Here is a 13,603-nt window from a genome sequence, read left to right on the forward strand (position 1 = left end):
CTTGACCTGTACTCTGTCCTGTGAGTGACCACATGCACCCTTTTTCCCTGGAACTTTGAGGAGGATTAGTGATCAGCTGTGATAAATTGGTTGTGATTCTACTCTTTCTCCTGAAACTGGTACCAAGACTTCATATGAGCAAAGCAACAAAGTCCTACCTTACTGAAAGCAAAAAGGTCCCTGTAATCTCCTTCAAACCCCCTTACCATCCATGGGTTGAGAATTTTGGAAGCAGCTGCCTCTGCTTATTCAGTGGCTCCTGAGTTCACTGTTGAACTGAGGTGGGGAAAAGCTTGGTCTGCACTGCTGAAACCTGTATTGTACTTGCTCCAATCTCACCCCAGTGTGGCAGACTATTCCTGCTGACCTTCCAAGTTGTCCTTAGCAATCTCTGGAAACCATCATCACTACAACTGACCCAGTTGCCCTAAAGGTCTGTTCCTAGATTGATGGGACTAGTTTGCTTTCTGTGTGGAGGAGCTGTGCTCCTTTGTCACTCACCCTGGTGCAGCAGATCCTTCTCCCATCTTCCAAGTTGTCTTGAACTGAAAAAATTTTCACTCAGTCTTTTTGTGACCACTCAAGAATCTGTTTAGAACATTATTTAAAGGTATCTGGAGTGATTTTGGGGAGAGCTTGGCTGAGTCCTTGCTTTTGCTACTCCATCTTTGCTCTGCCTCTCCTACAGGAAGATGGGTTGCATTTCATCTTTAGACTTAATTATGTGGGTTTTATTGCTTTTATTGAGGCAACTACATTACTTAATGGAGAGAGTAATAGTTCTGGTGTCAGGAAGACCTAAGGTCAAATCTTACTAGTTTTGTGAAACTGAGCAAGTCATTTAAATTGTTTGTCTTAATCTACTGGAGAAGTACATGGCAAACTACTCCAATATTTTTGTTATGAAAAGCCCAGTGACAGTCTCATTCATGGAATCACAAATAGTCTGATTGGACTGAATGCATGAAAAATGAAAATGTTTATATTATTCCCATTATGGAAACAGTCTTGCATTCCTATTATAAATTCCAACTGATCTTAATGTATGATTTCTTTTTAGGTATTTGCAAGGCAAATGGGGTTAAGTGGATTGCCCAAGGCCACACAACTAGGTAATTATTAAGTGTTTGAGGCTGGATTTGAACTCAGGTATTCCTGACTCCAGGGCTGATGCTCTTTCCACTGTGCAACCTAGCCATCCCTCCTAATGTATGATCTTTGTGATATATTTCTGTAATCTACCTTTTAACATTTTGTTTAAAATTTGGGGTCAATATTCATTAGAAATAGTGGCATATTGTTTTCTTTCTTTCTCTATTTTTGCTCTCCCTGGTTTGGATATAAAAACTAATTTTGAGTGACAAACAGAATTTGTTAAGACTCTTTGCTTATTTTTATTCCAAATTATATAATATTAGAATGAATCATTCCTTAAATGTTCGGTAGAATTTGTTTGCAAAATTATCTAATCCTGAGGATTTTTTCTTAAGGAGCTCATTTATGCTTTGTTCAATTTCTTTTTGATAAGATAAGGTTATTTAATCATTCTATTTCCTCTCCTGTTAGCCTATGCAGTTTATATGTTTTTGCAAATATTTATCCATCTCACTTAGATTGTTAGTTCTCCTGGCATATAATTGAACAAAATAGCTCCTATTAATTGCTTTAATTTCATCTTCATTAGTAGTAAATTCACTCTTTCATTTTTAATGCTAGTTATTTGGTTTTATTCTTTCTTTAAAAAACCCAAATTACCCAATAATTTATCATCTTATTTTCCCCCATAAAATCAAATCCTTACTTTATGTGTTATATCTTTTTTATTAATCTTTTTTTTTGAATTTCAGGATTGCCATTTTGGTATTTAATTTTAATTTGTCTTTTTTTCTGGTTGTTCTAGCTGCATGCCTAATAAGTTGTTATGTTCTTTTTATCTTATTGATATATGCATTTAGAGAATAAAATTTTCCTGAAATACTGCTTGGTTAGGGTTTGACAAATTGCCTCATTGTCATTATCTTTAGTGAAATTATTGATTATTTCTATCATTTATCCTATGATTCACTCATTCTTTACGATTATATTATTCAGTTTCCATTAATTAATTTTTAGTCTATATTTCCATAACCTTTTCTTGAATGTAATTCTTATTACATTGAAGTCTGAAAAGGATGTATATAATATTTCTTCTTTTCTGCATGTTTGTGAGAGGTTTTTATTTCTTAATACATATTCAGTTTTTAAAAAGATGCCATGTATAGCTAAGATGTTATACTCTTTTCTATTCCCCATTTAATCATATCTATCTAACTTTTCTAAAATTCTATTCATCTCTTTAACTTCTTCCTTATTTATTTATTTGTTTCTTTGTTTATTTATTTGTTTAATTAATTAATTAATTTATTTATTTATAGGTGTTTTTTTTTTTTGCAAGGCAATGGGGTTAAGTGGCTTGCCCAAGGCCATACAGCTAGGTAATTATTATGTGTCTGAGGCCGGATTTGGACTCAGGTACTCCTGACTCCAGGGCCGGTGCTCTATCCACTGCACCACCCAGCCACCCCCTTTCTTATTTATTTTATGGTTAGTATTATCTAGCTCTGAGGAAGGAAAATTGAGGTCCCCCCCACAAACAGAGTTTTTCTGTCTTATTTCCTCCTCTGGTTCATTAAACATATACTTTAAGAAACAAGATAGTATGCCATTTGCTGCATACATATACATGCATATATATATATATGTGTGTGTGTGTGTGTGTGTGTGTGTGTGTGTGTGTGTGTGTGTGTGTAGGGGTGGTTATTGCAGTTATCTTTTCCCCAGAGGATTTTTTCTGAGTTTCACACTTCTTTTTCTTTGCTATTGGAGGCTTCTTTTCCCCAAGCTTCTTTTCTGCTGGCTTCTTTGCCATGTAACCTTCTTTGCTCCTGCAAACTTCTTATTAGCTAACACTTCTCATCTTCTGCTTGCTTTCTCCTTCAAAATCTTCTTTAAGGCAGCAATTCTTTTATTTTCTCTGATTCTTTGATTTTTACATGGCGTAGATTTTTATTCTAGTGCATTATCTTGGCATATGAATTAATTTTCACTATGATTCTCAAATGTTTTCCTTGGGTTCTTCCAGAATACTCATCAATGAATCAATCTTTTTGGGTGGTGCACAGAGGACTCTGAATCTCAGGACTCTTAAAAATCCTTTTAAGGTCTATGTGAGTCATCTTGTGCATGGGGAGACTAAAGTGACTCTTCAGGATAGCAGGCCTGCATCATGAACAATATAAATCATCCAACTTACAGAATGCACTTTCAGTCAAAATATAGAAATGCACCGCATGCCCCTTAGGAGCAAATCTCAAAAGATTCAGTTTATTCACATTAAGTAGAGTAATATCAGGAATGTTTCTGAAAGCCTTGATAATATCATTGCCTTCATTGTAGGTGATACAAAGTTCCAAATACTGGATCTGATGACAATTTCTCATTTTACTTTTACCAAGTCTCATAGTCTGAGAAACATAAATCTTTTTAATGCCACTGCACACTTTTAGCTTCTTATGCAATAAAACTGCTTCCTTGGTCTTCTTATGCTCCTATACTTTGTATAGGAGAGGAAGTTCTGGGAATTCTTCACTTTGATGACCTTTTGACATGACTAGTGCTGGCAGGGTAGAAGCTGCCAATATAGAGTAGATGTCATAATTTTTGTGTTCATTCTATGATACCTACAGTACCATATCTTAGTTGGAGCAAACATTTGACATCCTTGGCATATATTTCCAAAAGTACCCTGGCTAGAGCAATGAGTCCTCTACTTAAACACAAGGAATTTAAAAAATCAACTCCATATTTCCTTAAGACTCAACACTGGTAAAACATGATTAACAAAAAGTTGCTGGTTATTTTTTCCTCAAATTGATATGAATAAAATTCACAATATCTGGTTGAAGCAAAGCTTAAAGACAGGTAGAATTTTTGCTAGATATCCCCCCCCCTTTTTTTTGAATACGCAGTTATTGGGAAGGTACACAAGCTATGGTAAGCATTGGAAAGTAAGAGCCATGCTCCTCTTTACTCCATGGCTCCCACAGGAAAAATCAAATTTCATCTTATGAGAAAATATAGATTAAGCTGGTAGACCATATATTTCATGGTTGCTAGGAAAATTAATTTTCCGTAAGTATGTCACATTGTAGCTAATTTCTTTTTTCTTTTTATTGATATTTTTATTTTATTTTTCCAATTACATTCTACAGTTTTCAACATTCAGTCACATGTAATTGCAGTTACATAATTTCCTTCTACCCTCCCTTCTCACCCCTATTCCTTCAGTGTCAACCAATATAGCAATATTGTACATACACATTTGTGTTTAGCATGTTTATAGTCATTTTTTGTATGAGGAATTAGCATTAAGGGAAAAGAAAGAAAAACAAGAGATAAGAAAGAAAAATGTAAGAGAAATTTTTAAAAAGTGAATGTAGTATTTATTCAGATTCTGTAGATTTTTTTATGTTTTGCTTTGTTTTGTTTTTCTTTCTCTGGTTGTGGGTAACTTTCTCCATAGAAGGTCTCCTAGGGTTGTCCTAACACTCTGAACTGCTGAGAGGAGCTACATCCATCAAGGTTGATCAACTCACAATGTTGTTAATATGTATAATGTTCTCTTGATTCTGCTCCCTTTACTCAGCATCAGTTCTTATAATTCATTCCTTGTTTCTCTAGAGTTTGACCATTCATGATTTCTTAGAGACAATAGTACTCCATAACATTCATAGAACATAACTTGTTCAACCATTCCCGTATTGATGGGCATTCCCTCAATTTCTAATTCTTTGCCACCTCAAAAAGAGTTGTGTAGCTTATTTCAATGGTCAACATAGTTTATGTTTATTTGGTTGTATTGGGGATATTTTAGATCTTTCCATACTGTTACAAAAGTACAGTTGTCTCCACCATTCCCCTTTACACTATTTTAACAGAAATAAGAAAAGCTTTACAAACAATTTTTGTATAGAAACAATTTTATTAAATTTAAGTCTCTTGAATCTTGATTTTCATTCATGGCAATAGTAGCTTTTATTTTTTTTTCAAAAATTCATCTTATGATATCAGTATCAACTATATTAACATGATGCATGTTGCCCTCCCTCAAATTTCTGATTCCTGCCTTGTTAGTTACTAGAGTTTGAGCATACAATATGTTTATTAGATGCTTCATTTACATTGAGTGCAAGTCAGCTACTTTTCTTCTGTAGAATTTGTTTGGAAAACAATGAACTAATCAACCAATGAACATTTATGAAGGATTTATTCTGTTTTAAGCTCTAGGTTAGGTCCTACATAAGGAATTTTTTCAAGCAAATTCACTATTCTTAAATGTTACTTCATAATCTTCATAACTTGTTAGCAGATACCAAAACTGGAAAATATTTATAAAAACTTATAATCATATTAAGGTTGCAGACTTATAGAGGCATGTGTTCATGAGACCAGTGTAGCACAATCTGGTGGTGTATGTGTAAAACTGACAGGATAAATGCCCAGAAGACACACAGGTAAAGTCTGCATGCCACCCAAGATCAGTAAAGAAAAGACCCAAAGGAAATAGCATGATGACACTAACATAAAATCAAAAAGACCCTACAACATTTCAGTTATAATTTATCCTTGAACTTATATCTCCAGGTCATGCATATTCTACATGTTTATCCCTATACATATATTATCCATATCTATTTTTCTCATAAATGGTGTGCATGTTTGTGAAATAGTATTCTGCAGTTTTTATGGTCAAGACAATTTATTTCTATATTTCTTATAATGTAATTAAATACTTTTATTTTGAACTAATTATATTCTCTGACTGAATAATAAAAATACATTTTGAGGGATTTATGATTTTCAGAGGATGTGTATTTATAAAATATCTTTAATGTGAGATAACCTTCTAGAATAACCAAAGTGTGAGGAGCAACTCTGTGAGCTTAATCTCTATGTCCTCAGTCAGATTACCTAAGTGATACCTCAGACAGCAGATACATGGCCTGCTTCTAATCCCATGCTTTATGGTACAAGCAGAACTGATATCAGAAAGACATCAGCAAAAGGTTCCCATAGTCAAAAGGAATATAAGTATTCTGAGATGAATACTTACAGTAATAGAATATGGATTGCTGAGTTCAGAGAATAATAAGTAGGATGATTTGACTGGAATGTAGATAGCATGAAAGAAATAATATGAAATAAACCTGGTATGTATGTATGTATGTATACTACTCATAGATTTCCTTCTCTAGGATATCATACATATATATATATATATATATATATATGTATATACATATATATATATATAATCTTCAAGTGCTATTTATTAATGATTTTTCAAACTAATATCTAAAGAGTTAGATAACAGTAGGTAGCATCATGCTCATATGAAATAAAGAGTTGAAAGGCTAAGGTAAAGAATTTTTAATTCATTCTAGAAGAAATAGAGTTCTCCTGGAGTTTCTAGCATAAGGAAGTGATATGGTCTGCCCAGTAAATATTTTGGTAGTTTTATGGAGGGTGACATTAGAGTAGATAGAGACTAGAGTCAAGGAAACTAGTTAAATTTTTGAAATAATATTAGCAGAAGGTAATAGATGCTTAAAGTAGTGTAGGATTCATGAGAATAATATGTTTGTCAGGTATGGTAAAGATAGAGATTGGAGATAGATCTGGAAAACAGATTCTAGTTATAGGGACCTCTAGTTATAGGTGACCTTATAGGACACCTTCTCTGCAATTTTTAGTCTTAAAGAAAAAGAGAACATGGACACGAGTTCCATCTTTCTCCAACCTTGATAATTAGAGGCCACATAAGATAAAATGTTTTAGAATGAAAATATAGAAACTCACAAAATAAAATATCCTAGTAATTTTCTCACTATTACTTAATCCATTCATGTTTAAACTAAGAAAAATGTAAAAGTAAAGTCATGTAGAATTGGACCAGTGTTCAGAGAAAATTTGTTGTATCTTATTTAAAAAAGAAAAGTCTTCTGGCTTATATGATTGCACTCAGTCTCATTTTTTTTGTGTGTGGCAAAACTGCTGAGAGCCCTGAGAGAGGTTACTTTACCTATACCAAAGTATCAGAGTATATAAAATATAGATTTTCTATTTTTTGTAAAGTTGCTTCAATCATGCCTCACTCTTCATGACCCCATTTGGGATTTCTTGACAAAGATATTTGAATGGTTTGCCAGTTTCTTCTCAAACTCATTTTACAGATGAGGAAATGGAAGCAAATAAGGCTATATGACATGCCCAGTGTCAGATAGTAAGTATCCAAGGTTGGATTTGAACTCAAGACTACAGACACTCTATCCAATGTACTGTCTAGCTGCCTGACCAAACTTGAGCTCAAATTGCTCTGGTTCCAGTGTCAGTTTATGATACATTATAGTATGTGAAATGTTGTGAAGAAAAAAATCTGCAAGACTTGCCTACTGATTGGATAGGGCTAGGAGAGAAATAAGTGATTTTAGCCTTCAATCCATGGTACCTTCAATATAAATAGGGACATATGAATGAAGGGCATATTTGGGGAGGGAAAGATAATCATAAAGCACTATCCATTTGTTATTTTATCATTGATATTCTGACTAAGAGCATCATTTCAATTTCCAAGAAAGGCATGATGCTACCTACTGTTAACCTACCTTTTTAGACATGTAGTTTGAAAAATCTTTAATAAATAGCACTTAAAGACTATAAATCAATATAACATGTCCAAGTTCTAAGGGAAAGAAATCTATGAGCATTTTGCTATTTAAATGAATGGTAAGAATCACTAGGTATGAGCTTATCAAAATAGGTTCATGTGTTCTGCATTATTAACCAATGTCTGTTTACTCTAATAAGTCAAAATGCAGTAGCTCTAAAAGGACATATGTCAACTGATATGTCTTAAAATGAAAATATATTCAACTTTGGCCTTCATATGGGTGAATCTTTTGTTTTCATCACATACAACAGCAGGGCAGTGGAAATCCCATTTCCCAGATAGCCCCAGTCAGCTGAGAGAAAACATTTTCTTCATTTCAGTTAATTTTTTGTGTGGTATGTACTCATGGTAGAGCCTGGAGGCACCCTAAAGTTCAATATACTATGACACTAAAGCACAAAATCGAGCAAAAAATATAAAATGATCTTAAGTAGCAACAGAAACATAACTGAAGCACCCTTAGAACTCAGAGATTTTGCTGGATTTAGAATGGACTTGGTTTCTTGAAAGAGACATGAACAGTGAAATACATTTTGGTGCTTTGTGATTATTTTGTTAACCCACAGAATCCAGGATATCTGGATATCAATTCTAAATAATGACTTCCCCTACAGCAGCAAGCTATACTTAATAAAACACCTTGACTTTGAATCAAGAAGACCTGGGTTTGAATCACACCTGAGATACTATGAATGAATAAGTTAATGGCCATCCAACTCAGTTTTCCTGTAAAATTGGAATAATATAGCACCTACTTCACAGGTTTGCTGTGACATTCAAATTAGTCCACAGATGTAAAATCTTTTGTAAATCATAAAGTACTTTAAAAATTTAAGTTATTACTATTACTATTAAATTGTGAAATCATGGAAAAGCTGTTCCTAACTTATTTGTATACTATGAATTGCTACTTGGATTTCTCTACAAAAATAGTGTCATTAGGTTACATTATCCTTGGGATAGAAATTATATTTGCTTCACTTATTATTTCAATGGTATGAATTTCTTGATTTTGGGGGGGAGATAGGAAAAGGGTAGTGGAATTGGGGATGGAAGAAATAAGAATATTTAATAAGTACTAAATGATCAGGTAAGTAACCATGATTTCCTTATTCTTGGAAGAACTCCCTTACCAATATAATCACTCAACTATTAATTAGTAGGCAAGTTCTAAAGGGATACCTAAAATACATAGAAATTAAATTGCCAATACTATATAACTAACAATCCTCAGAAGTTAGATTGAAATCAGAACTTTTTTTTTTTTACTCCAAATCTATCATTCTGTTCAGGGGTAGCTAGGTATAGCAGTGAATATAGCACTGGTCTTGGAATTAGGAGGATGGAAGTTTGAATTTGGCTTCAGTTACTTAACACTTACTAGTTATGTGTCCTTGGTCAAGTCACTTAACCCTGATTGCCTCATATCCAGGGTGTTCTCCAGTCATCCTGATTCACTGGTCACTGGACCCAGATGGCTCTGGAGGAGAAAGTACAACTGGTGTCTTAACATAGCACCCCCCTCACTCAAATCTAATTCATGTACTTCTTATGGCATCACTTCCTGGATGCCATGGTCTTCTTCAATAATAAAGGAAAAATATCAGCAGCAGCACTCTTCTTCAGAAAACAAAATTTCTCTATAGTAGACAAAATATGATCTTGAATTTTATGAACAAATATGTTAGGGAACATTTGGATTAGTTTCTAACAATAGAGTCCTCAATTCCTTTTAGCATGTAATGGTAAAGAGGAAAGTCTTTGGAATCTCCAATGAGTTTATTCTCAAATTCTCCCAGTAGTTTCTACAGAAACCTATTGAGGGCCTTGTAGCTTGACTTAACCCAATATTTACATTGCCTAACACACAGTTCTGGGATAGTATAGATATTTAATAAATATTTAATATTTTAAAATTGTAATGAAGTTATAGAAATGAATAAACTTTTTTTTTTATAAAAGGTACTTTTTGCCATGAAATGTGTTAGGATTAGATAGCAGTTTATCTTTTTTTAAAATCTAGAGACTTGGGGGTAGCTGGTGGTACAGTGGCTAGAACACTGGCCCTGGAGTCAGGAGAACCTGAATTCATATCTGGCCTCAGGCATTTAATAATTACCTAGCTGTGTGACCTTCCACAAGCCACTTCACCCCACTGTCTTGCATAAGAACAAAAACAAAAAAAATAAAAACTAGAGGCTTTATTGGAGTGTAAGTTTCAAGTGAGTAAAGATATGGTATAGCAACCAAAACAATCAAGGATATCTTGGACTGTATTTTAAAAGGCCCTGTTTTCAATACCACTAAAATCTGGCTTCAGATCAAATTTAAATAATTGTGTTTATCTTTAGGCAACACAATTTCAGAAGGACATTGAAGAATTGAAAAGTACACAGAAAAAGAATAAAAAAACCAAGAAATTGAATCTATACCATTAAAGCTGATGGAAGGAACTGGTAATATTTTGCCAGTAGAAGAGAGAGAGAGAGAGAGAGAGAGAGAGAGAGAGAGAGAGAGAGAGAGAGAGAGAGAGAGAGAGAGAGAGGAAACTCCCTCAAAAAACATAAGGGTTTTTTGATGGACTGTATTTGGAAAAGGATTAAATCTATTTTATTTAGTCCCAGAGTTCAACATGAGGAACACTGAATTGAACTTGCAATGAGAAGTATTTGAGTTTGCTATCAGGAAAAGATTTTCTAATATTTGGAGTAATACTTTATGGTGGATTGCCTCAAATGTTAGTAGATTCCCCCATACTGGAGGTACTCATTCATAGCCAGGATATCTGTTTGTTTATCTGTCTTTAAAATCTCTTTTAACACCAACCATCTAGTATACAGTAGACTTGTAAGGCTGTAATTAAGCAACTTGCCAGGTCTTATTTTTCTTGTGAAAAGGCTATGGAAAGTAAGGTGTTATAAAGGTGAGCAGATAAAGACTGATTGACTGTCCAGACCGAAGGAGCACCATGAATGGTGAAATGACTGTGTTGTTGTGTCATTTCACTCATTTCTAAGTATTCATGAGCCCTTTGGGTTTTCATTAGTAAAGACGTTGGAGTGGTTTGCCATTTCCTTCTCCAACTCATTTTAGTGATGAAAAAAATTAAGGTAAACAGGGTTAAGTGACTTGCCCAGACAATGAATTCAGGAAGATGAGTCTTCTTTACTCCAGCCTTAGCATTCTTTCCATTATACTCCCTAGCTTCCAAATGACAGTTTAGATGTTTAAAGGAATGCTCCAGGAATTTGTGCACAACCTTGTGATCTTTAGGTAGTGGGGGATCAGTAGAAAGAGTGTGGAATGTGAGACTGGAAGACCCGAGTTATACTCCCTTTTTTATACTTAGAAACTAAGTAAATTATTTACTTTTCTTTTACTTACTTTACTTTTAAGTAAATTATTTACTTTTCTCAGGCTCAGTTTCTTTAGAAGAAATAATAATAACACCAACCCATCAAAGTTATGATTAGGATAAATGAGATCACATTTCTATAGAATATTGTAAACTTTAACCCTCTATATAAATGATAGTTATTATTATCATTACATTTTTACCACTTGTAAGAAACAAACACCTTACCAAAAACTTATAAATGTCATTAGTGAAGCAAAGTGGATGCTTTATTGAAATATTTTAAATACAAGTATCCCAAAAAGAAATGGTGAAATCTGAAGCACAAAATCATAGCGTTTTATCTCCTGTCTAGAAACACAAGTCTCTCCCATGTCCCCAGTTGGCTGGGTATTGCAAGGTCAAAAGCCTATCCAAAGTACTCAATTCTTTCCCCATGTGGATCCCAAATCCTCATCAAACTTCCCCTTTCCCACAATTTGGTAACCAGGACCTTAAGAGTATGACACAGATATGTAAACTGATACTTAGAGTGGTGCCAGTTTATTCACTAATTCATCCAACATTCTAATTCTATGATCTCTTGCTTTCCTGTTACAAGTTTATTTCTTCTCTGTAGAGAGGGATTCCTTTTGTTCAGTCAGATAGATGTGAATTAGCTTGATTTATATCCTTTAACCTCCATTCCTCACTTCTTGGATGCTGATTATTCATGACATCACTTCATAGTTCTTTCCTCATCCTCCCTGGCTTTTTCCCTCTGTAAGACATAGATTCCTTTCCTCAGTTTCTCATAACTAATGTATAAATGAAAACTAATCACTTATTACACTACTTGATTTTAATGAAAGCTTGAAGGAGATGCTTACCATGACAACAAAGAGAAGGATAACAGTCAAGATTAAAAGACTTTACAAACTTGCATATTAATTAAATTAAATTTACAGGAATTAGACTTGTTAAGTTTACTCATAAAATGCAAAAAATAACTAGTAATGGATGGGCATTTTAAAGGAATAAGTGTGGCCTTGATTCAAGAGAGAAGGGAATAATCTTATTAATGAGAGTTATTACAAAGTTGAGCTGACTTGAAAAGTCAAGGATTTTCCCCACATTGAGTTTTTCAAGCAAGGGCTGGATTTTGTTTTTTTGGTTATTTTGAATGTAAGATTCTTGTTCAGGTAAAGGTTGTACTGGAAGGCCTATGAGGTCCATTAAGACTGAGGAATTCTGTTATTTGGTGATTCTTCTTGAATGATTAGGCTGCATGAATATGGAAAGATTTATCCCTATACACTTTGCTTCATCAAAATAAACATAATCTGAGTCAGCAAATTAGCGAGGAGGTTAACCCAGTTTAAAGCCAATGAATGAAATGATTTTTCTTTCCATTATATAGATGATTATGTTTTCTTACTGGAGCAGTCCAGAAAGTTGTCTGCAGAAATCTTCAGTGCTGTTTTCTCCTCACTGTAAACAAAGGCTCTTCTTAAACTATCAGAGGACTAACTGAAGGAAAGGCAAGGGTCAGCCAAATTCTAATTCCCCTTCCCCATTTCACACTGAAAGGTGTTAGCTGGATTCACTCAGTGGAAAGAGTCAGCACCATAGTTCTTAACTTAAGGCAGGACACCAAACCAATTTCTAATGAGGGACAATTACTTCCTAATTTGAGGGGAGTTACATTATCCCAGATTTGAGAGAATGAAAAAGTTTACATGTTAAGAGATTCACATTTTCAAAAGTGGGCTACATGAGCAAGGATCCATGTTTATTTATGAAATACATTAAGAATATTCACCATAGGGGAAGCTAGGTGGCACAGTGGATAGAAAACCAACCCTGGAGTCAAGAGTACCTGAGTTCAAATCAGACCTCAGACACTTAATTACCTAGCTGTGAGGCCTTGAGCAAGTCACTTAACCCCATTTCCCTTGCAAAAACCTAAAAATAATGCATTCAACTGCTGATTGATCCATGGCTTCAACCCATTTGGGAAATCATTAATATTCTATGCAGTATAAATATGGTTAACCTTATAAATCTTTTTTAAAAAGCATGTAGCAATTGACACATGAAAAGACTAGATCATATAATCTCCAAGGCCTTCTCTAACTCTAAAGGTCTGTGATTGTTTTGTAAGTCTTTTGGAAGCTGCCCAAAATAAAACTTTTTGGTACTTCTTAGACTGGAATAAACTGTATCTGAGATCTGAGATATATCTTTGCCCAAGGGAGAAAAGTAAGATGAAAGGGCAGGGAGAGAGAGTTCCAAACACTTGAATAGAGCCTTGTTTCTTCTAGGAAGTTAATCTTGCACATTAAGCTGCCCAATCCATAGTGCCAGAGAAAGCATTAACGAAGGTCTTTCCCGCTAAATCCCCATAACTTTTGAAGCAAAGAAAACAAACTTATTACCCTGAGAAATTAATGTGTTTTATGCAAAAAGTATATGAATTCTGTAAACTGATATACATATAC

General features: G+C 34.1%; 1 pseudogene; it reads right to left on the reverse strand.

Moving 5' to 3' along the window:
• Positions 1 to 7,715, reverse strand: part of LOC141499190 (large ribosomal subunit protein uL4-like) — a 28,821-nt pseudogene extending 21,106 nt beyond the window's left edge.
• Between the last annotated feature and the right edge of the window lie 5,888 nt (positions 7,716 to 13,603).

This window comes from Macrotis lagotis, chromosome X (genome assembly GCF_037893015.1).
Source record: "Macrotis lagotis isolate mMagLag1 chromosome X, bilby.v1.9.chrom.fasta, whole genome shotgun sequence".
NCBI classification, from domain to species: domain Eukaryota; kingdom Metazoa; phylum Chordata; class Mammalia; order Peramelemorphia; family Peramelidae; genus Macrotis; species Macrotis lagotis.